This window comes from Pseudophryne corroboree, chromosome 6 (assembly GCF_028390025.1).
Source record: "Pseudophryne corroboree isolate aPseCor3 chromosome 6, aPseCor3.hap2, whole genome shotgun sequence".
Classification (NCBI taxonomy): domain Eukaryota; kingdom Metazoa; phylum Chordata; class Amphibia; order Anura; family Myobatrachidae; genus Pseudophryne; species Pseudophryne corroboree.
This window is the reverse complement of record NC_086449.1, coordinates 167,824,930-167,849,976: the sequence shown is the minus strand read 5'-3', so window position 1 is coordinate 167,849,976 and position 25,047 is coordinate 167,824,930. Positions and strand designations below refer to the sequence as shown.

Sequence of the window (25,047 nt, the reverse complement as noted above, 5' to 3'; positions counted from 1 at the left end):
CCGCCCCGTATCGCACCCTCCAGCAGTATTTTAATCATACCTCCAAACTGTCCCGATTTTCGCAGGACAGTCACGTTTTTTTGGGGACTGTCCCACTGTCCCTTCTGCAGGCCGCAGTGTCCAGTGGTGATGGTGGGGGCAGCTGGGAGGCTCCTGTCAGTCACTGCTCTGCCTAGCAGAGCGGTGTTGAATAGATGCTGTGCGTATGCGCACAGCATCTGTTGACAGGAGACAGAGGGTCTGGGGCATGTTTGCTGCTCATAGACCGTGCCCCCATAGTAAAGGAAAATGGGGGAGTGGCTGCAGGGAACTGAAGGTATGGGGGGTTAGGGGTAAGACCAGGACAAAACAAGTGGATTCAGTAAGAGTTACAAATTAAGGTTACTATGGACAACATCTCCACTTCTAAAAGCCTGCATTTTATTAAATATACCCACCTAGTCTCTGGACTATATTGCAATGGGACAGAGCAGTGTTTCCCAATTCCTATCAGCACAGTGAAATAATCAGTACCACCTGTGGTTCTTTTAAAACGTGTCAGCCAGTAATAAATACACCTGTGCTCCTGAGGACTAGAGTTGGGAAACAGTAGTCCTGTCTGGGTTTACCATACCATCCCTTTAAACGGGGGAGCTCATGGATTACACAGGTTCTGTGGCTGATTAATAGGGTAAAATACAGACGTGAAATAAGCCAGCCACAGAACCAAGGGCGGAACAGTCGGAGATAATGGAGTCAGTTGCCACCTGAATGGGGCACTTCTTCTTTTATTATTAGCCGCAGTTGGCACTATGTATACTATTCCCCCTTCTCCTTGTCAGTCAGCACAGCTCCTCCAGCTACTCTCACTTCCCCTCCCAGCCAGCCCAGGCAGATATGAGCAGGGTGGGGGAGCTGCTTGCTTTGCAGTAAGAATGGTGGGCTCTCAGTACCAGGAGGTCTCTGGGGGCATGTGTCCAGGGCCCCCCTCTGTCAAAGGGCCATCCTCGATTATCAGAAGGAAGGAGGAAGCAGTGTCCCAGCAGGGATCAGGGCTATCCAGCATGGAGCACAGCCCTGATTCCTGCACTTTAACAAGAACGTAGGATGATATACCTGCCAGAGCAGTCAAAGTTTTCATTCAGTGACAGTCTGTAAGGTATGAGGGACAATAAATTATATTATGTCTGTTGTAATGGGTTGGTATCGCGTGACTAGCGGTTGGGATCCCGGTTTTACACGCCCGGCGAGGGGAGCGCAACGAAGCCCCTTGCGGGCTTGGTGGAAAGCTGTGCCCGCCACAGGTTCTATTCCCACTCTATGGGTGTCGTGGACACCCACGAGTGGGAAAAGTCCCTGTTAGTCAGCATACCAATTGTTTGGATTGTGAGGGGACAGGATCCCGGCATCGGTATTGTGACAGGCGGTTACATAACTAGATCCCTGTGTAATTATATATATATGATAATGTGCCTGTAACTCTGTGTACGTGGCTGTATATGTGTCTGTGTAACTCTATGGGGGATATTCAATTGTTTGAAAAGTCAGTTGGGTGTCTGTTTTTTCCTATCTAATAGACAGGAAAAAACAGACACCCAACCGACTTTTCAAACAATTGAATATCCACCATTATGTGTATATGTGTCTGTGCAACTCTATATATGTCTGTATACTGTATGTCTCTGTGTAACTGTATGTGTCTGTAGCTTTGTGTATGTGTCTGTGTAACTATATGTATCTGTAACTCTGTATATGCGTATGTTTCTGTGTAACTCTATATGTGTGTGTATGTATGTGTATATATATATATATATATATATATGTCTGTGTAACTGTACAGTCAGGTCAATAAATATTGGGACATCGACACAGTTCTCATATTTTGGGCTCTATACACCACCACAATGGATTTGAAATGAAACAAACAAGATTAACTGCAGACTTTCCGCTTTAATTTGAGGGTATTTACATCCAAATCAGGTGACCGGTGTAGGAATTACAACGGTTTCTATATGTGCCTCCCACTTTTTGTGGTGTATAGAGCCCAAAATATGAGAATTGTGTCGATGTCCCAATATTTTTGGACCTGACTGTATATGTGTCTGTGTAACTCTATGGGGTATATTCAAAAAGAGTCGGATCCATTCCAACATACATTTGTCGGAATGGATCCGATAACCCGTATTCAAAGAGTGGCCAAATCCGACTGTCGGATTTGAGCCTAATCCGACTGTCGGATTTGGCTGGTGTCTGTGCGGTTGTCAGCAGCTCCCCGTGTGTAATAACACAGGGAGTTGCTGGAGCCGCACAACACGCCCAGTGGCACGCTGCAGGGAGAGAGGTACCTGGCGGAGGGAATGGCCGTCAAAGTACCTATCATCCCCGCTCCTTGTAGCTGCCGCACCGCTCCCCCTAGCCGCCGCACCGCTCCCCCTAGCGGCCACACCGATCACCATAGGACGCCGCTCCGCTTACCTAAATCCAACTTTTTTAAAAGTCGGATTGAGATTTGGCCTTGTTTCCTACAAAAGCACATGGATCAGTGGCTATTCCGCCGATCCACATGCTTTCCTACAAGTCGGGAATTCTTCTAATGAATATGTCGGAACTCCTTCCGACCTATTTCTGTCGGAAGCTGCCGTCTTTCCGACAAGACTGCAGCTTCCGACACTTATTGAATACCCCCCTATATGTGTATGTGTATATATGTGTCTGCAACTGTGTATACTATATGTGTCTATGTAACTCTATATGTGTCTGTATATGTCTCTGTGTAACTCTATATGTGTCTTTAGCTCTGTATATGTGTGTATATATGTCTGTGTAACTGTATATGTGTCTGTGTAACTCTATATGTGTATATATGTCTATAACTCTGTTTATGGTGTCTATGTAACTCTATATGTGTCTGTATATTTCTCTGTGTAACTCTCTATATGTGTCTTTAGCCCCGTATATGTGCCTGTATATATGTGTCTGTGTAACTGTATATGTGTCTGTAACCATATGTGGAACTCCTGGAGACAGAGTGGGTGGGCAAGTGGTTCAATATTGGGCTGCAACCTTCTTTGCATTATATGGTGGTCACTGTGACACTCTCTGCACAATATGGCGGACACTGTGACACTCTGCATTACATAGTGGTCACTGTGCTACTCTGCACTATTTGGCAGGCATTGCGACACTTTGCATAATATGGTGGTCACTGAGACAGACTACATTATATAATGAGCACTGCAATGCTATGAGTTATATGGTGGGTACTGATGGTCTCTATATTATATGGCAGTCACTGCAATGCTCTCCGTATTGTCTGGTGGTCACAAAAATGCTTTTAGTGGTGTATGGAAGTAATTAAAATGCTTACAGTATTGTCTGGCGGTCACAAAAAAACTCTCATTATTATCTGGCAGTCACTAAAATGCCCTGTATATTGTCTGGCGATCACAAAGATTGCAGATGTAATGAGTAATCTTTATGTTACTTCGCATTTGGTATTGGCTGAGAATTCACTCTGTGATTGAGTCAAATTAGCTGTCCAAAGTTGCATGGATCTGCATCCATGGGCCAAAGCGACTGATAGGTTAGCTGGAAATGGGCTGTAACAGGATGGTGAGTATTGAGACAGACGATATAACTAATTATCATAGGACATACGCGTGTAATTTATTTTACAAGCTGACATGGGGGGGCGGAGCGCAACATCTATCTTGCCTCCGGTGGACTGGGATGAAGTTACGCCACTGCACAGAACCTGTGTAATTCATTAGTGTACTGGTTTATACGGAAAGTATGGTAAGCCTAATTATGTCAAATACTATGAACTTAGGGGAGTATTCAGGTTACATCGCTAATCAATGCGACCGTAATAACCCCGACAGCACTGCACATGCGCAGGTCCCGTCCTGTGTGTGCGCATACAGTTAATGTGATTGGGTTGCATTAACTGTGAATGCTTCTGCCTGATTGACAGGCAGAGGTGTTCGAGGGGCAGGCAGGGGTATTCATTGACCATTGCGGGGGCGGAACAGGGGAAAATAAGATTTTAAACCTACCGGTAAATCTTTTTCTCCTAGTCCGTAGAGGATGCTGGGGACTCCGTAAGGACCATGGGGTATAGACGGGCTCCGCAGGAGATAGGGCACCTAAAAAGAACTTTGACTATGGGTGTGCACTGGCTCCTCCCTCTATGCCCCTCCTCCAGACCTCAGTTAGAGAACTGTGCCCAGAGGAGATGGACAATACAAGGCAGGATTTAGCAATCCAAGGGCAAGATTCATACCAGCCCACACCAATCATACCATGTAACCTGGAACATACATAACCAGTTAACAGTATGAACAAAAATAACAGTAACGGTCCAAGACCGATGTCAACTGTAACATAACCCTTATGTAAGCAACAACTATATACAAGTCTTGCAGAGTTTCCGCACTGGGACGGGCGCCTAGCATCCTCTACGGACTAGGAGAAATAGATTTACCGGTAGGTTTAAAATCTTATTTTCTCTTACGTCCTAGAGGATGCTGGGGACTCCGTAAGGACCATGGGGTTTATACCAAAGCATCCAATCGGGCTGGAGAGTGCGGACGACTCTGCAGCACCGACTGAGCAAACGCTAGGTCCTCATCAGCCAGGGTATCAAACTTGTAGAATTTAGCAAAAGTGTTTGACCCCGACCACGTCGCCGCTCGGCAAAGTTGTAAAGCCGAGACGCCTCTGGCAGCCGCCCAAGAAGAGCCCACCTTCCTAGTGGAATGGGCCTTAACCGAATTTGGTACCGGCAATCCAGCCGTAGAGTGAGCCTGCTGAATCGTATTACAGATCCAGCGAGCAATAGTCTGCTTTGAAGCAGGAGCGCCAATCTTATTGGCCGCATACAGGACAAACAGAGCCTCTGTTTCCTAATTCTAGCCGTCCTGGCTACATAAATTTTTAAGGCCCTGACTACGTCCAGGGATCTGGAATCCTCCAGGTCACCGGTAGCCACAGGCACCACTATAGGTTGATTCATATGGAACGACGAAACCACTTTAGACAAAAATTGCGGACGTGTCCTCAATTCAGCTCGATCCACATGAAAAATCAAGTAGGGGCTCTTGTGTGATAGAGCCGCCAATTCTGACACTCGCCTTGCTGATGCTAAGGCCAACAACATTACCACCTTCCAGGTAAGAAATTTCAACTCAACCTTGTTAAGCAGTTCAAACCAGTGTGATTTTAGGAACTGCAACACCACGTTCAGGTCCCATGGTGTCACTGGAGGCACAAAAGGGGGCTGGATGTGCAGCACTCCCTTTACAAACGTCTGGACTTCTGGAAGAGAAGCCAATTCCTTCTGATAGAAAATCGAGAGGGCCGAAATCTGTACCTTAACCGAGCCTAATTTCAGGCCCATATCCACTCCTGTCTGTAGGAAGTGGAGAAGACGACCCAAATGAAAATCTTCCGTAGGTGCATTCTTGGTCTCACACCAAGACACATACTTTCGCCAGATACGGTGATAATGTTTTATCGTCACCTCCTTCCTAGCCTTTATTAAAGTAGGGATGACCTCTTCCGGAATCCCCTTTTTTGCTAGGATTCGGCGTTCAACCGCCATGCCGTCAAACGCAACCGCGGTAAGTCTTGAAATACACAGGGCCCCTGCTGCAACAGGTCTTCCCTCATAGGAAGAGGCCAGGGGTCTCCTGTGAGCATCTCTTGTAGTTCCGAGTACCAAGCCCTTCGAGGCCAGTCTGGGACAACGAGTATCGTCTGTACTCTTCTTCGTCTTATGATCCTCAACACTTTCGTGATGAGAGGAAGAGGAGGGAACACGTAGACCGATTCGAACACCCACGGTGTTACCAGTGCGTCTACTGCTACTGCCTGAGGGTCCCGAGACCTGGCGCAATACCTCCGAAGTTTTTTGTTGAGGCGTGATGCCATCATGTCTATTTGAGGAGTTCCCCAAAGACGTGTTACGTCTGCAAAGACTTCTTGATGAAGTCCCCACTCTCCTGGATGGAGATCGTGTCTGCTGAGGAAGTCTGCTTCCCAGTTGTCCACTCCCGGAATGAAGACAGCCGACAGAGCGCTTAAATGATTTTCCGCCCAGCGAAGGATCCTTGTGGCTTCCGCCATCGCGACTCTGCTTCTTGTCCCGCCTTGGCGGTTTACATGAGCCACTGCTGTGACATTGTCTGATTGAATCAGAACCGGAAGGTTTCGAAGAAAACTCTCCGCTTGTCGAAGGCCGTTGTAAATGGCCCTGAGTTCCAACACATTGATGTGTAGACAGGACTCCTGGTCTGACCAAAGACCCTGAAAAGTCTTTCCCTGTGTGACCGCTCCCCATCCTCGGAGGCTCGCGTCCGTGGTAACCAGGATCCAGTCCTGAATCCCGAACCGGCGACCCTCCAGCAGGTGAGCACTTTGCAACCACCACAGGAGGGACACTCTGGTTCCTGGGGACAGAGTTATTTTCCGATGTAAATGCAGTTGGGACCCGGACCACTTGTCCAGAAGGTCCCATTGAAAAGTCCTTGCATGGAACCTTCCGAAGGGAATGGCCTCGTAGGCCGCCACCATTTTCCCCAGAACTCGAGTGCATTGGTGAACTGACACCCTTTTCGGTTTTAGCAGGTCTCTGACCATGTTCTGGATGTCTTGGGCTTTCTCTATTGGGAGGAAGACCTTCATTTGTTCCGTATCCAGTATCATACCTAGGAACGGTAGTTGAGTTGTCGGAATCAACTGTGACTTCGGTAGATTTAGAATCCAACCGTGTTGCTGGAGCACTCTCAGAGAGAGCGCCACACTGCTCAGCAATTTCTCTCTTGATCTTGCTTTTATCAGGAGATCGTCCAAGTATGGGATAATTGTGACTCCATGCTTGCGCAGGACCACCATCATTTCCGCCATTATCTTGGTGAAAATCCTCTGGGCCGTGGAAAGTCCAAACGGCAACGTCTGAAATTGGTAATGACAATCCTGTACAGCGAATCTCGGGTATTCCTGATGGGGGGCATATATGGGGACATGAAGGTACGCATCCTTTATGTCCAGAGACACCATAAACTCCCCCTCCTCCATGTTGGCTATTATTGCTCTGAGAGATTCCATTTTGAATTTTAATCTTTTTATGTACAGGTTTAGGGATTTCCGATTCAAAATCGGTCTGACCGTACCGTCCGGTTTTGGGACCACAAATAGGGTTTAATAGTAACCTCTTCCCTGCTGGTGCAGGGGAACCTTGATTATCACTTGCTGTATACACAGCATTTGAATTGCAGCTAACACTACATCCCTTTCCGATGTGGAAGCTGGTAGGGTCGATTTGAAAAATCGGCGCGGGGGCACCTCCTCGAATTCCAATTTGTAACCCTGGGAAACTATTTCCAACTCCCAGGGATTCAGGTCCGAACTGACCCAGGCCTGACTGAAAAGTCGAAGACGTGCCCCCACCGGTGCGGACTCCCTCAGGGGGAGTCCCAGCGTCATGCTGTGGGTTTTGGAGCAGCTGGGGAGGACTTTTGTTCCTGGGCACCTGCCGAAGCAGGTGCTCTCTTGCCTCTGCCCTTACCTCTGGCGAGGAAAGAGGATCCCCGACCTCTTTTGGACTTGTGCGACCGAAAGGACTGCATCTGATAGGGTGTTGCTTTATTTTGCTGTTGGGGAATATATGGTAAAAAATTTGATTTACCTGCTGTAGCTGTGGAAACCAGGTCCGTCAGCCCATCCCCAAACAATACATCACCCTTATAGGGTAGTACATCAATATGTTTTTTTGAATCCGCATCACCCGTCCATTGGCGAGTCCATAAGGATCTTCTCGCTGAGATAGACATGGCATTGGCCCTAGAAGCTAGCAATCCAATGTCCCTTTGAGCATCCCTCATAAATAAGACTGCGTCTTTTATATGAGCTAGAGTTAGGAATATAGTATCCTTATCCATAGTATCAAATTGATCTGTCAGCTCATCTGTCCAAGCTGCAATTGCGCTACACACCCATGCCGACGCAATTGTCGGTCTTAACACAGCACCCGTATGAGAATAAATACCCTTTAAGGTAGTTTCTTGCCTGCGATCTGCAGGGTTCTTAAGGGCCGCTGTGTCAGGAGACGGTAGCGCCACTTTCTTGGACAAGCGCGTCAGGGCCTTGTCCACAGTGGGGGGTGATTCCCAAATCTCCCTGTCCTGCTTAGGGAAAGGGTATGCCATAAAAATTATTTTGGGGATCTGCGGTCTCTTATCCGGAGTCTCCCAAGCTTTTCCAAAGAACTCATTTAATTCATGAGATGTGGGAAAATTAATAATCTGTTTCTTTTCCTTAAACATGTGTACCCTTGTGTCGGGTACAGAGGGTTCATCCACAATATGCAACACATCCCTTATTGCCACAATCATACACTGAATGGTTTTAGTCACCCTAGGGTGCAATTTTACTTCGTCATAGTCGACACTGGAATCAGAATCCGTGTCGGTAGTAGTGTCTTGTGTTAAGGGACGCTTTTGAGACCCCGACGGGCCCCGTGAGTCGGTCCAATCTGAGGATTGACCGCCTGATGTCCCCCCTAAACCAGCCTTATCAAGCCTTTTATGTAAAGATGCTTCGGTCCCATCAACTTTCTATAGAAAAATGGCGGGGGTTACCGGATTTACTGTGCCACAGCCTAATCCATGCTTATCAATGCCAAATATGAGGAATATTGCTGCCCAGGCCCCCCCCCCCCTGCGCCCTGCACCCTTCAGTGCCTGCTTGTGTGTGTGTGTGACTGGGAGCAATGGCGCGCAGCTTACCGCTGCGCGCTTACCTCATGAAGATCTGATGTCTTCTGCCGCCTGATGTCTTCTTTGCCTTCTCATACTCACCCGGCTTCTATCTTCGGCATCTGTGAGGAGGACGGCGGCGCGGCTCCGGGACGAACCACAGGTGAGACCTGTGTTCCGACTCCCTCTGGAGCTAATGGTGTCCAGTAGCCTTAGAAGCAGTGCCCAACTTAACAAGCCAGCTCTGCTTCGCTCTCCTCGGTCCCACGATGCAGGGAGCCTGTTGCCAACAGGACTCCCTGAAAATAAAAAACCTAACAAAATTCTTTTTCCACAGAAAACTCTGGAGAGCTCTCTGCAGTGCACCCATTCTCCTCTGGGCACAAGATCTAACTTAGGTCTGGAGGAGGGGCATAGAGGGAGGAGCCAGTGCACACCCATAGTCAAAGTTCTTTTTAGGTGCCCTATCTCCTGCGGAGCCCGTCTATACCCCATGGTCCTTACGGAGTCCCCAGCATCCTCTAGGACGTAAGAGAAATGGGGGAGTGTCAGCAGTGTTTTCGGGGTGGCTCTGATTGAGAAAAATGGCGGTGGCAGGAGGCTTTTCTAGTTTCTGCGACCACGCACTATTTGCAGTGCAATCGCAATTAGAGTGTGGTCGCAATTGGTGGGCAGCTGGTAGCATGCTGGCCAGATTTGCCCTGTGATGGATGGCCCCAAGCATGCGAAAATCAGGATTGCAGATTCTGCTAAAATGTAGAATCTGCAATACTTACTAAATAGGGTCCTTAATATCTTACAGCCAAAATTCTGGATCTGTACGGAGTGACCTGCTGTAGAAGTCTGCAAGGGACCCCAGGCACAAGCTAGTATGCTTACTGTCTTCTAGTAGCACAAGTTATTTTAGGAGGTGGAAAGGATACATACATGTCTGGAGCACAGTTGATAATTGTCAATTTACATTTTTCACTGGTGCTTTTTAAAAACGTACATTTAACACACCGGTTGAAGCCACCTTTTGCAGATATAACCGCCTAGCACACTCTTGGCTTTCTTTCTACAATGTAGCAAAGCCACTTGTAGGTGGCTTTGCTTTCACCCTTCTGTCCAGTTCATCCTAAACCAACTCAATAGGACTTAAGGGGAGTTGGATACGAAATCCTGGCAGTCACAATCCCGACGGTCAGGATGCTGACAGTGGCATCCCCACAGTCAAAAGCTAGAGGGGTCCCAGTAAGCAGAGGTTAAAGTTTGCCGGAAAAGGGTGGAATTGTGTTCCGTCACCTGTAATGGTAGGTGGAACTAGTTCTGCCTCCGCCGTGGTCCTGCACAGTAAGTCCAACAATGAAGCCTGCCACCTACATCAATAGAGGATGCAGGCTGCGCTAGTGTCACTGGCAAGCTGCAACCACCTCCCCCTTCCTCAGATCCGGGTGGCTCCATTGTCCTCCTCCGCCTGCGGCCCACCTTTCCTGGTTTTCAAATAGGCTGTGTCTGTCGGGCAGCATTGGTACCCTCCAAAGGGCCTTTTTCCGGTACGGCGTATGTGATGTCATGCCATCACTACAGCTAAAGTGAAGAAGAGACATAAAGAGGAGCAGGCACTGTGCATGCTGAAGCCAAGAAGGTGAGAGGCAACCGGAGGGACACAGCTGCTGGAGGGACAGAGGCAGAGATGTGTAAAAGGGGCACTACTATGTTGCATTATGTGGCTAAAGGGCATTACTACTGTGAGCATGATCTGTATAAGGGGTACTACTGTGGGCATTATGAGTATAAGTGGCACTACTGTGGGCATTATATGTATAAGTGGCACTACTGTGGGTATTATATGTAAGGGGCACTACTATTTTGGGCATTATGTGTACAAATAGCACTGCTACTTCGTGCATTCTGTATAAGCGGCACTGCTACTGTTGGCATTATGTGTAAAGGACACTACTACTGTGGGCATTATATGTATAAGGGGTATTACTACTGTGCATTATGTTTATAAGGGGCACTACTATGGGCATTATGTATATAAAGGGCACTACTGTGGGCATTATGTGCATAAGGGCCATTACTACTGTGTGCATTATGTATATAAGGGGCACTAATGTGGGCATTATGTGTATAAGGGAGTACTACTGTGGGCATTATGTGTAAGGGGAACTACTGTGGGCATTATGTGTAAGGACCACTACTACTGTAGGCATTAAGTGTATAAAGGGCACTACTACTGTGGGCATTGTGTATAAGTGGCACTACTACTGTGGGCATTATGTATAAGGGGCAATACTACTATAGGCATTATGTTTAAGGGACACTATTATTGTGGGCACTATGTGTATAAGGGGCACTACTACTGTGGGCATTATGTGTATAAGGGACACTACTGTGGCCATTATGTGTATAGGGGCTACACTATGGACATTTTGTGTAAGGGGCACTACTACTGTGGGCATTATATGTATAAGTGGCATTACTACTGCAGGCATTATGTATAAGAGACACTACTACTGTGGCCATTATGTGTATAAGAGGCACTACTGTGGGGATTATGTGTTAGGGGCACTACTACTGTGGGCATTATGTATATGGCTCACTACTGTGTGGCGTAATGTGTATAAAGGGTACCACTGTGTGGCATAACATCTATAAGAGGTACTGCTGTGTAGCATAACATGAATAAAGGGCACTATTGTTTGACAATGTGAATAAAGGGTGGTGTAATATGAATCAATCAGGGGCACTACATGTGGCGTAATGTGAATAAGATTGTGCTACTGTGTGGGGTAATTTGAATTGAGGGTACTATTGTGTGGCCATGCCCCTTACATATGAGATCACACTCCTTTATGCAGTGCATGCCGTTGGCGCGCACTGTCCCTTTATAAAGTATGGAAGGTAGGCTACAAATGTATAGTTTGCAGGGGGGTGCCAAAAAACCTAGCACCGGCCCCTGCCTAATGGGGAGGGGGGGTTAGGGAAAATTAGTTCCACTACCTCTCCAGGACCACTTTAAGCCCACAAAGTAAGTATTTTAACCCTACCCCTATCCCTAACCAACTCCTCCTGCAGCCAAACCCTAACCATCCCCTCCCACAACTTAATCCTCACTGTCTGTGACCTCATCCCCCCCTCCCCTCTCCTCAATCAACTTGCTTCTAAATGCCATGTCACGGGCTGTGTTTGAAAAATCATAGCTACTGTAGGAGCTGGTTGGTTGGTACTTTATCTCTCTTAGTACGTAGGGCCTAATTCGGCATGGGTTGTAGTTGTGTGAAAAATTGCACAACTACAACCTTTTACACTAGCATGCGGGGGGGCACTCAGCGCAGGGCAAGTCTGCCCCGCATGCTGCCCCCCCCCCCCCCCTCCAACATGCGAATGCTTCGCTAAGCAGCGAAGTACTTGCAAGTTAAAGGTAGCCCTCTGCCTACGCAGCCTTGCTGCAAAGGGAGGCGGCAACCCGCCATGTTTTGGGTTGCAGTGGCTGCAAATGACATCACACAGCTGTCGTAGCCCGCCCCGCAAATGGTCAAGACACCCCTGTGATGTCTGGGCCGCCCCCTCCCCCCCCATGCCGCAACGCAGCCCCCTCCCGCCCTGCGAACGCCTCTGCCTGTCAATCAGGCAGAGGTGTTCGCATATGTGAGATGCCGTCACATCTTACTGGCACTGCAGAAGGGCTTCAGTATGCAAATGCAGATGTGTGCCATGCTGAATTGGGCCTATAGACCCCTAAGTCTGGAGACTATGCTGTTCATTCCATGATTTCAAGCTTATCATCTTGTTCTTTTCCCTAAAAGTAGTCCTGATATAGACTGAAGGTATGATTGGGATCATTATCTTAATGTAGGAATGATCCCTTGAATTACTAGACGACGACGTAGACCAATTTTGTGGCAGTGCAAAAAGGTTATAGTAGCACTTTTGATCAGGGTGCCAGTCCCTCTGTGCAAGTCACCAATTGAGTATCCAGCAAAAGTTCCCCATATACAGATGTGTCCTCATACATCTGACGCAGCTTAAGATGCCTGGAGCGAGTGAGCCGTTTGTTCCCATGCAACTCTGCTAGTATTGGGTGTCTTTTTTTGCCAAAACATGCGTCTTAATTAAAACACGATGCGACAAGGGGTTAAAGTGGGCCAGAATGGGGAGGAAATGCATTCCGATACTACGAATTGCAGACGGAACTGAACCCGCCCACTTGACTACACAGCGCCATACATAGACAGCACTGTGCTCGCCTGCGCGTGGCAACCAGTGTCACTAACACAGTAGCGCCAGCCTGTTCAGTGCTGGTGCTGCAGTTTCCCTGCTCGTCGGATGTAGCTGCAGCTCATTGGCCCGTAATCTGCGGCATGATGTCATGACATCACAGCTCAAATTACAAGAAGCGCATACTGTGCTGGGGCTGGACGCAGAGAGATGGATGCACTTACTTGAAGACATGTTTGAGCTTGTAGTAGCTGAAAGGGTGAGAGGGCAGCACACAGGGAGTGGTGGGCATTATGTGTTATGGGGGTGCTACCAATGTGGTTGGTATTATGTCTTATGGTGGTGCTAGTATTGGGGTGGGCATTATGTGTTATTGGGGTGCTGGTACTGTGGTGGGCATTATGTGTATAAGTGGCACTACTGTGGTGGGCATTATGTGTTATGCATTTGCAATCCTTAGTAATGCAACTGTAGGAGGAGGTGTACAGTACCTCCTTCCTGCATTTGCAACGCGATTGTATTTGAGATGAGCATCGCGACCATCGGTCCTGATGTTCATTTGTGACGACAGGCTTGCCATCATAGGTGGCCTTGCCAGGATATGGAAACTGTGTCCAATTCGCAGTTCTTTGCCACGCCATTCCCAGAAAATGAGGATGACACGCCCCTGTTTTCAGCATCGCCGATCACCCCTGCCCCTCCCTCCGAACGCCTCTGTCTATTAATCAGACAGAGGCATTCGCTTTACTGCGATCGCATTTTTCCCCACCATTGGGAAACTGCACAGAGGCGATCTTTAGTGAATCTAGCCCACTATTTGAAATTATTATTTGATGTTTTAATAAACAGCTGATACCTGAACCAGACCACAATCATTTGAGGTGCAAATAAAGAAGAATTCATATTGGTGAGTAGTATTGCAGATTGGGGCTACTGCATTGTTGTACTTTCTACACAGGTGGCTCTGTTATTCTGTTTCAGGGAAAATGAGGAGGAACAAGTTGAGACTTTTGTATCACTATCTCTAGGGGTTTGTTATTCATTAAAGATTCGTACATTGAGGAAGTTGTGGTTTTCAAAACAGGGAAGCGCTAGATTGAATTTTTCCTGCTTGACACTGCATTATGGTGTGGTGACCGCACGCCTAGTAGTATCTTGTGTATTGCCCTCAGCTAGTGTGTTATTTTCTGTATATTAGTACCCTGCACCATCAGCGTTTCTAGAGAGGAGGAGATCCGTGTGCAGACTCTGTGTGTGGGCCCCCTCCTCTCCTGTAGCCGTCACCGCCGCTGCTAGCGCTTTCAGTGCTCTCAGCGCTGAGACTCTGGCACTGTGCCAGAGTCTCTAGCGCTCAGTGCGCCAGCAGCAGCGGTGACGGCTACAGGAGAGGAGGGGGCCCACACACAGTCGCCGATGGACGCCGGAAAGGTAAGTATAGAAGAAATGAGTGCAGTGTGTGCGGTGTGGGCCCCCTCTGGACCCAGGGGCCCATGTGCACCGCACACACTGCACCCATTATAGATACGCCAGTGCCCTGCACTCTCCTAACTTAGGTCCTAATTCAGATCTGATCGTAGATGTGCTAAATTCTACGATAATTTACTCAGACATGCGGGGGGACACCCAGTACAGGGCTAGTCCGTCCTGCATGTCTGGCTCTGCCCCTTCCCCCCGCAAGGGCGCAATGCTTTTGCACCCAGTGAGTAGCTTCCTGCCTGCCACGTCCCGGGTCGCAGTGGCTGCGTGTGATGTCACGCAGCCGATGCGGTTCGTCCCCGCAATGGTCCGGACACGCCTGCGTTGTCTGAACCGCGCCCCGCCAACCGCGTTCTAACCCCGTTGGCAAGCCCCGTGACCGCCTCTGCCTGTCAGTCAGGCAGAGGCGATTGCAGCCCAGAGATGCTTTTAGCATCTCACTGGGCTCCTGAGGTGTGCACGCTGCGTGTGCGCACCCCACAAAGGAATTCAGACTGCAATTGCTGCAGCGATCCAGTCTGAATTAGCCCCTTTGAGCCTAATTCAGACCTGATCGCAGCAGCAAACTTTTTCTCTAATGGGCAAAACCATGTGCAGTACAGATGGGGCAGATGTAACATGTGCAGAGAGAGATTTGGGGGCGGTGTGTTCAAACCAGTGTAAAAATAAAGTAGCCAGTATTTACCCTGCACAGAAACAAAATAACCCACCCAAATCTAACTCTCTCTGCACATGTAATATCTGCTTCCCCTGCAGTGCACATGGTTTTGCCCATTCGAGAAAAAGTTTGCTGCTGCAATCAGGTCTGAATTAGGCCCTTGCAGCTACTTCTGCAATCGGGCAGCTGCAATTTGGCTTCACCTCTCGGAGTAATCAGCACAGATGAATGCATACCTCCCAACTTTCTTTTCTTGTGGAGCGGGACCTATGAAAAGGGGGCATGGCTTCGCGGGAGGACCCACGATCGCGAGCCACGGCTCCGTTTTCGTCCCTGAGGGGGCATGCCCAGCGCTCTGAGCCGCTAGCATGCTCCCTCTCCCTCTGACTCCACTGAATAGACGCTGTGCGCATGCGCACAGCATCTATTCACCGCTGCTCTGCTAAGCAGAGCAGCGATTGACAGAGCCTCCCAACTGCCCCCCCCCCCACCACCGCGGGACACTGTGGCCCGCGGGTGGGACAGTCCCCAAAAAACGGGACTGTCCCGCGAAAATCGGGACAGTTGGGAGGTATGTGAATGGACCAATGAAATGCATGCGCTACCTTCTCTAGAGATGTCACACTTATACCTCTCGCTAAAGTCCCACAGCCAGGCTGCTATCAATAATAATAAAATTATTAAACCCAAAATAGAGACGCTTGGGAATTAGGCACAAACATAGTAACATTTTAACCATTAGTACAGAGATTGAATAAAACTCCATAGCCCAGTCTGCATTTATTTATAGATTTCTTTGTTACAATATACAACAATCATAAGAGCCTTCACATTGGGAAACAGTTGAGTGCACAATGTCCGTCACGATATGGGTTAATTTCCTGTCCACTCTGCAGACAGCACATTCAGCACAGCTCATAACCTGGTGCCAGTTACTCAGCGTTAGATTTATAGTATAATTTTGATGTGCTGAGGCGGGCACTTTAATGGCATGAGGCTGTGCAGTTCTAGGACAACAGACTAATCTGACAGCACTAATCCTCTCCGCAGACCATTCTGATGGAGCAGGGAGGGGGGGCTCTGGTGCTCATCATCATTGTGTTAAGTGCATGGACCAGAAAGGGCCAAAGTGATGTGCACAGATGTAAAGTGTTGGGAGGGAGGTCACATAGACTCGCATTATACATTTCAGCAGTGAAAGCTTGATGTGTAATGACTAATACGTTTCCAGTGAAGCAGGCGTGACCAGTGTATTGCAGATTTGCCAGTGAAAGAATGTCAGTTGTTTCTCTGCATCATATTATAGCTAGGGCATACAGTATTCTTGCATAATGGTACATCATAATGTACGACAGAGAGAAGCAAGTTACTGTTGTTCCGGGAAGGCTTCCATAATACAGAACTGGATGAGATCACGGCTTGCGTACATTGGTGGTCATTCCGAGTTGTTCGCTCGTTGACGATTTTCGCTATATTGCGATTAGTCGCTTACTGCGCATGCGCAAGGTTCGCAGAGCGCATGCGCTTAGTTATTTTACACAAAAGTTAGGTATTTTACTCACTGCATAACAAGGAATTTTCATCGTTCTGGTGATCATACTGTGATTGACAGGAAGTGGGTGTTTCTGGGCAGAAACTGGCCGTTTTCTGGGAGTGTGTGAAAAAACGCTGGCGTTTCTGGGAAAAACGCGGGAGTGTCTGAAGAAACGGGGGAGTGTCTGGGCGAACGCTGGGTGTGTTTGTGACGTCAAACCAGGAACGAAACTGACTGAACTGATCGCAGTGGCAGAGTAAGTCTGGAGCTACTCAGAAACTGCTAAGAAATTTCTATTCGCAATTTTGCAAATCTTTCGTTCGCAATTCTGCTAGGCTAAGATTCACTCCCAGAGGGCGGCGGCTTAGCGTGTGCAATACTGCTAAAAGCAGCTAGCGAGCGAACAACTCGGAATGAGGGCCATTATTGGAGGGGAGGAAAGATGAGCTGGTGATATAACTATTGCTGATTCCCCAGTTCAACCAGTTGCCAGCTCTCCCCTGGCATTAAATCCCCTTCTGGGATTATTAGTGGTCCTCTGGTTGCAGATTTCTGTAGAACACTCTAATAATTCTGACTGATTTGGATATGAGTCCAAGCTGATGTCAAAAACATAATCTGTAAACTAAATCATCGTGACATCACGCAGCCGCCGTGGCCCACCCCCTTAACGGTCCGGACACGCCTTCGTTGTCCGTACCGAGCCCCGCCAATGGCGTTCTAACCCCATTGGCATGCCCCCTCCCGCTCCACGACCGCCTCTGCCTGTCAATCAGGCAGAGGCAATCGCAGCACTGAGATGCTTTTAGCATCTCACTGGGTTCCTGGGGTGCGCACACGCAGTTTGCCCGCGCAGGATTCAGACTGCGGCAGCGATCCAGTCTGGATTAGGCACTGTGTACAAGATGCATTTGCATGCCATTGATCCGCCTCTTCAGGCATGTGGAGCAGATAGATGTGAGGAAGAGGTGTAAAGAAATTGGGAGGCAAAAGTGGTAGAGAGAGTGATTGGAGGTAGAGGAGGAAAGAAGCGAGAGTGGGAGAGGGAGTGATTTTAAGACTGAGGGTGAGAGAGAATTGATGATGGTAGGAAAGAGGAGTAGAGACAGATTACAGGTAGAGGTGAGAGGAAGTGATTGGAGGTTGAGGGGGAGAGAGTGTGGTTGGAGGTTGAGGAAGAGAAATAGGGGGAAGAAGAGGCGAGAGATAAGAGGAACATGGGGAGATACAGCTATGGGATGAATGGGGAAAGAACAAGAGAGACTGAAAGAAAAAGGAAAAGAGGAGGATATGAGTGAGACATGAGAAGTAAAGGGGGACAGAGAGAGATGAGAAGAAGGAGAGATGAGACGATGGGGAATACCTTGCAATGCTGAGAACAATAGCTAGCAACCCTACGAATGACTGGTCCATAATACTAGTTAAAATATTGTGCATTAATCCTTCATTATAAATATAAAATAACCAATCAGTTATTGTATATAACAAATTCAACAACAATACTAACATGTATTCATCTATTGTTAATCAGGGATGCGGTTATGTGACTGGTGGACGGGATCCTGAACGCTGAATAGCCCGCCAGTCGGCATGCCTACCAATAGGGACTATGCCCAATAGTAGAATGGGAATCAAACTAGGGATGAGCGGGTTCGGTTCCTCAGAATCCGAACCCGCCCGAACTTCATGTTTTTTTACACGGGTCCGAGCGACTCGGATCTTCCCACCTTGCTCGGTTAACCCGAGCGCGCCCGAACGTCATCATCCCGCTGTCGGATTCTCGCGAGGCTCGGATTCTATCGTGAGACTCGGATTCTATATAAGGAGCCGCGCGTCGCCGCCATTTTCACACGTGCATTGAGATTCATAGGGAGAGGACGTGGCTGGCGTCCTCTCCGTTTATAGAGAAGAGAGTGAGACAGTAGAGAGAGACACAGTAGTAATTTTGGGGAGCATTAGGAGGAGTACTAGTTACTTGCTGAAGTGATAGATAGTGTGACTGTATATTATCTGACTTGTGGGGGAGACACTGACAGTGGGGAGCAGTTAGAGTCTGAGAGCAGGACTCAGGAGTACATATAACGTACAGTGCACACTTTTGCTGCCAGAGTGCCACACTGCCATTGTGACCACACTGACCACCAGTATAATATATATTGTGATTGTCTGCTTAGGAGTACTACTTGCAAGTTGCTGATAGTGTGACCAGTGACCTGACCACCAGTCACCACCAGTTTAATATATATATATATATATATATAATTGTATATAATATATATATAATATTGTATACCACCTACCCGTGGTTTTTTTTCTTTTCTTTCTTCTTTATACATACTACTATAGTAGCTTACTGTAGCAGTCTGCGGTGCTGCTGAGCTGACAGTGTCCAGCAGGTCCGTCATCAGTCATTACATAATAAATATATATACCTGTCCGGCTGCAGTACTAGTGATATTATATATATATATATTGATTTCATCTCATTATCATCCAGTCTATATTAGCAGCAGACACAGTACGGTAGTCCACGGCTGTAGCTACCTCTGTGTCGGCAGTCGCTCGTCCATCCATAATTGTATACCACCTACCCGTGGTTTTTTTTTTCCTTTCTTCTTTATACATACTACTATAGTAGCTTACTGTAGCAGTCTGCGGTGCTGCTGAGCTGACAGTGTCCAGCAGGTCCGTCATCAGTCATTACATAATAAATATATATACCTGTCCGGCTGCAGTACTAGTGATATTATATATATATATATTGATTTCATCTCATTATCATCCAGTCTATATTAGCAGCAGACACAGTACGGTAGTCCACGGCTGTAGCTACCTCTGTGTCGGCAGTCGCTCGTCCATCCATAATTGTATACCACCTACCCGTGGTTTTTTTTTTTCTTTCTTCTTTATACATACTACTATAGTAGCTTACTGTAGCAGTCTGCGGTGCTGCTGAGCTGACAGTGTCCAGCAGGTCCGTCATCAGTCATTACATAATAAATATATATACCTGTCCGGCTGCAGTACTAGTGATATTATATATATATATATTGATTTCATCTCATTATCATCCAGTCTATATTAGCAGCAGACACAGTACGGTAGTCCACGGCTGTAGCTACCTCTGTGTCGGCAGTCGCTCGTCCATCCATAATTGTATACCACCTACCCGTGGTTTTTTTTTTTCTCTTTCTTCTTTATACATACTACTATAGTAGCTTACTGTAGCAGTCTGCGGTGCTGCTGAGCTGACTGTGTCCAGCAGGTCCGTCATCAGTCATTACATAATAAATATATCTACCTGTCCGGCTGCAGTACTAGTGTGATATAATATATATTGATTTCATCTCATTATCATCCAGTCTATATTAGCAGCAGACACAGTACGGTAGTCCACAGCTGTAGCTACCTCTGTGTCGGCAGTCGCTCGTCCATCCATAATTGTATACCACCTACCCGTGGTTTTTTTTTTCTTTCTTCTTTATACATACTACTATAGTAGCTTACTGTAGCTGTCTGCGGTGCTGCTGAGCTGACAGTGTCCAGCAGGTCCGTCATCAGTCATTACATAATAAATATATCTACCTGTCCGGCTGCAGTACTAGTGTGATATAATATATATTGATTTCATCTCATTATCATCCAGTCTATATTAGCAGCAGACACAGTACGGTAGTCCACGGCTGTAGCTACCTCTGTGTCGGCAGTCGCTCGTCCATCCATAAGTATACTAGTATCCATCCATCTCCATTGTTTACCTGAGGTGCCTTTTAGTTGTGCCTATTAAAATATGGAGAACAAAAATGTTGAGGTTCCAAAATTAGGGAAAGATCAAGATCCACTTCCACCTCGTGCTGAAGCTGCTGCCACTAGTCATGGCTGAGACGATGAAATGCCAGCAACGTCGTCTGCCAAGGCCGATGCCCAATGTCATAGTACAGAGCATGTAAAATCCAAAACACCAAATATCAGTAAAAAAAGGACTCCAAAATCTAAAATAAAATTGTCGGAGGAGAAGCGTAAACTTGCCAATATGCCATTTACCACACGGAGTGGCAAGGAACGGCTGAGGCCCTGGCCTATGTTCATGGCTAGTGGTTCAGCTTCACATGAGGATGGAAGCACTCAGCCTCTCGCTAGAAAACTGAAAAGACTCAAGCTGGCAAAAGCACCGCAAAGAACTGTGCGTTCTTCGAAATCCCAAATCCACAAGGAGAGTCCAATTGTGTCGGTTGCGATGCCTGACCTTCCCAACACTGGACGTGAAGAGCATGCGCCTTCCACCATTTGCACGCCCCCTGCAAGTGCTGGAAGGAGCACCCGCAGTCCAGTTCCTGATAGTCAGATTGAAGATGTCAGTGTTGAAGTACACCAGGATGAGGAGGATATGGGTGTTGCTGGCGCTGGGGAGGAAATTGACAAGGAGGATTCTGATGGTGAGGTGGTTTGTTTAAGTCAGGCACCCGGGGAGACACCTGTTGTCCGTGGGAGGAATAGGGCCGTTGACATGCCTGGTGAAAATACCAAAAAAATTAGCTCTTCGGTGTGGAAGTATTTCACCAGAAATGCGGACAACATTTGTCAAGCCGTGTGTTGCCTTTGTCAAGCTGTAATAAGTAGGGGTAAGGACGTTAACCACCTCGGAACATCCTCCCTTATACGTCACCTGCAGCGCATTCATAATAAGTCAGTGACAAGTTCAAAAACTTTGGGCGACAGCGGAAGCAGTCCACTGACCAGTAAATCCCTTCCTCTTGTAACCAAGCTCACGCAAACCACCCCACCAACTCCCTCAGTGTCAATTTCCTCCTTCCCCAGGAATGCCAATAGTCCTGCAGGCCATGTCACTGGCAATTCTGACGAGTCCTCTCCTGCCTGGGATTCCTCCGATGCATCCTTGCGTGTAACGCCTACTGCTGCTGGCGCTGCTGTTGTTGCTGCTGGGAGTCGATGGTCATCCCAGAGGGGAAGTCGTAAGCCCACTTTTACTACTTCCACCAAGCAATTGACTGTCCAACAGTCCTTTGCGAGGAAGATGAAATATCACAGCAGTCATCCTGTTGCAAAGCGGATAACTGAGGCCTTGACAACTATGTTGGTGTTAGACGTGCGTCCGGTATCCGCCGTTAGTTCACAGGGAACTAGACAATTTCTTGAGGTAGTGTGCCCCCGTTACCAAATACCATCTAGGTTCCACTTCTCTAGGCAGGCGATACCGAGAATGTACACGGACGTCAGAAAAAGACTCACCAGTGTCCTAAAAAATGCAGTTGTACCCAATGTCCACTTAACCACGGACATGTGGACAAGTGGAGCAGGGCAGGGTCAGGACTATATGACTGTGACAGCCCACTGGGTAGATGTATGGACTCCCGCCGCAAGAACAGCAGCGGCGGCACCAGTAGCAGCATCTCGCAAACGCCAACTCTTTCCTAGGCAGGCTACGCTTTGTATCACCGGTTTCCAGAATACGCACACAGCTGAAAACCTCTTACGGCAACTGAGGAAGATCATCGCGGAATGGCTTACCCCAATTGGACTCTCCTGTGGATTTGTGGCATCGGACAACGCCAGCAATATTGTGTGTGCATTAAATATGGGCAAATTCCAGCACGTCCCATGTTTTGCACATACCTTGAATTTGGTGGTGCAGAATTTTTAAAAAAACGACAGGGGCGTGCAAGAGATGCTGTCGGTGGCCAGAAGAATTGCGGGACACTTTCGGCGTACAGGCACCACGTACAGAAGACTGGAGCACCACCAAAAACGCCTGAACCTGCCCTGCCATCATCTGAAGCAAGAAGTGGTAACGAGGTGGAATTCAACCCTATATATGCTTCAGAGGTTGGAGGAGCAGCAAAAGGCCATTCAAGCCTATACAATTGAGCACGATATAGGAGGTGGAATGTACCTGTCTCAAGCGCAGTGGAGAATGATTTCAACGTTGTGCAAGGTTCTGCAACCTTTTGAACTTGCCACACGTGAAGTCAGTTCAGACACTGCCAGCCTGAGTCAGGTCATTCCCCTCATCAGGCTTTTGCAGAAGAAGCTGGAGGCATTGAAGGAGGAGCTAAAAGGGAGCGATTCCGCTAGGCATGTGGGACTTGTGGATGGAGCCCTTAATTCGCTTAACAAGGATTCACGGGTGGTCAATCTGTTGAAATCAGAGCAATACATTTTGGCCACCGTGCTCGATCCTAGATTTAAAACCTACCTTGGATCTCTCTTTCCGGCAGACACAAGTCTGCTGGGGTTCAAAGACCTGCTGGTGACAAAATTGTCAAGTCAAGCGGAACGCGACCTGTCAACATCTCCTCCTTCACATTCTCCCGCAACTGGGGGTGCGAGGAAAAGGCTCAGAATTCCGAGCCCACCCGCTGGCGGTGATGCAGGGCAGTCTGGAGCGACTGCTGATGCTGACATCTGGTCCGGACTGAAGGACCTGACAACGATTACGGACATGTCGTCTACTGTCACTGCATATGATTCTCTCACCATTGAAAGAATGGTGGAGGATTATATGAGTGACCGCATCCAAGTAGGCACGTCAGACAGTCCGTACTTATACTGGCAGGAAAAAGAGGCAATTTGGAGGCCCTTGCACAAACTGGCTTTATTCTACCTAAGTTGCCCTCCCACAAGTGTGTACTCCGAAAGAGTGTTTAGTGCCACCGCTCACCTTGTCAGCAATCGGCGTACGAGGTTACTTCCAGAAAATGTGGAGAAGATGATGTTCATTAAAATGAATTATAATCAATTCCTCCGTGGAGACATTGACCAGCAGCAATTGCCTCCACAAAGTACACAGGGAGCTGAGATGGTGGATTCCAGTGGGGACGAATTGATAATCTGTGAGGAGCGGGATGTACACGGTGATATATCGGAGGATGATGATGAGGTGGACATCTTGCCTCTGTAGAGCCAGTTTGTGCAAGGAGAGATTAATTGCTTCTTTTTCGGTGGGGGTCCAAACCAACCCGTCATTTCAGTCACAGTCGTGTGGCAGACCCTGTCACTGAAATGATGGGTTGGTTAAAGTGTGCATGTCCTGTTTATACAACATAAGGGTGGGTGGGAGGGCCCAAGGACAATTCCATCTTGCACCTCTTTTTTCTTTAATTTTTCTTTGCGTCATGTGCTGTTTGGGGAGTGTTTTTTGGAAGGGCCATCCTGCGTGACACTGCAGTGCCACTCCTAGATGGGCCAGGTGTTTGTGTCGGCCACTAGGGTCGCTTATCTTACTCACACAGCTACCTCATTGCGCCTCTTTTTTTCTTTGCGTCATGTGCTGTTTGGGGAGTGTTTTTTGGAAGGGCCATCCTGCGTGACACTGCAGTGCCACTCCTAGATGGGCCCGGTGTTTGTGTCGGCCACTAGGGTCGCTTATCTTACTCACACAGCTACCTCATTGCGCCTCTTTTTTTCTTTGCGTCATGTGCTGTTTGGGGAGTGTTTTTTGGAAGGGCCATCCTGCGTGACACTGCAGTGCCACTCCTAGATGGGCCCGGTGTTTGTGTCGGCCACTAGGGTCGCTTATCTTACTCACACAGCTACCTCATTGCGCCTCTTTTTTTCTTTGCGTCATGTGCTGTTTGGGGAGTGTTTTTTGGAAGGGCCATCCTGCGTGACACTGCAGTGCCACTCCTAGATGGGCCCGGTGTTTGTGTCGGCCACTAGGGTCGCTTATCTTACTCACACAGCTACCTCATTGCGCCTCTTTTTTTCTTTGCGTCATGTGCTGTTTGGGGAGTGTTTTTTGGAAGGGCCATCCTGCGTGACACTGCAGTGCCACTCCTAGATGGGCCAGGTGTTTGTGTCGGCCACTAGGGTCGCTTATCTTACTCACACAGCTACCTCATTGCGCCTCTTTTTTTCTTTGCGTCATGTGCTGTTTGGGGAGTGTTTTTTGGAAGGGCCATCCTGCGTGACACTGCAGTGCCACTCCTAGATGGGCCCGGTGTTTGTGTCGGCCACTAGGGTCGCTTATCTTACTCACACAGCTACCTCGGTGCAAATTTTAGGACTAAAAATAATATTGTGAGGTGTGAGGTATTCAGAATAGACTGAAAATGAGTGGAAATTATGGTTTTTGAGGTTAATAATACTTTGGGATCAAAATGACCCCCAAATTCTATGATTTAAGCTGTTTTTTAGGGTTTTTTGAAAAAAACACCCGAATCCAAAACACACCCGAATCCGACAAAAAAAATTCGGTGAGGTTTTGCCAAAACGCGGTCGAACCCAAAACACGGCCGCGGAACCGAACCCATAACCAAAACACAAAACCCGAAAAATTTCAAGTGCACATCTCTAAATCAAACCTGTGGCGAGCATGCAAGGGGCTTCGTTGCGCTCGCCCCTGTCGGTGATCTAACAGCTGGGATCCCAGCGTCGGTATGGTGACCGGTGGTCTCCCAATCGCCAGTCACCTGAACCCA

At 47.9% G+C, this 25,047-nt stretch overlaps 1 protein-coding gene across 7 annotated transcripts in view; it reads left to right on the top strand.

Moving 5' to 3' along the window:
- The window catches only part of ADD2 (adducin 2), a 276,848-nt gene that overhangs the window by 103,409 nt on the left and 148,392 nt on the right, over positions 1–25,047 (top strand). The window contains exon 1 of one of the 7 annotated variants that reach the window (XM_063932105.1): positions 712–734. The exons of 5 other annotated variants lie outside the window; for them this stretch is intronic. The gene's annotated coding sequence lies outside the window, so the exon portion shown is untranslated. Of the gene's footprint in view, positions 1–711; positions 735–849; positions 1,139–25,047 lie in introns of those variants that run through there. One more of the 7 variants, XM_063932103.1, reaches the window with a different exon arrangement.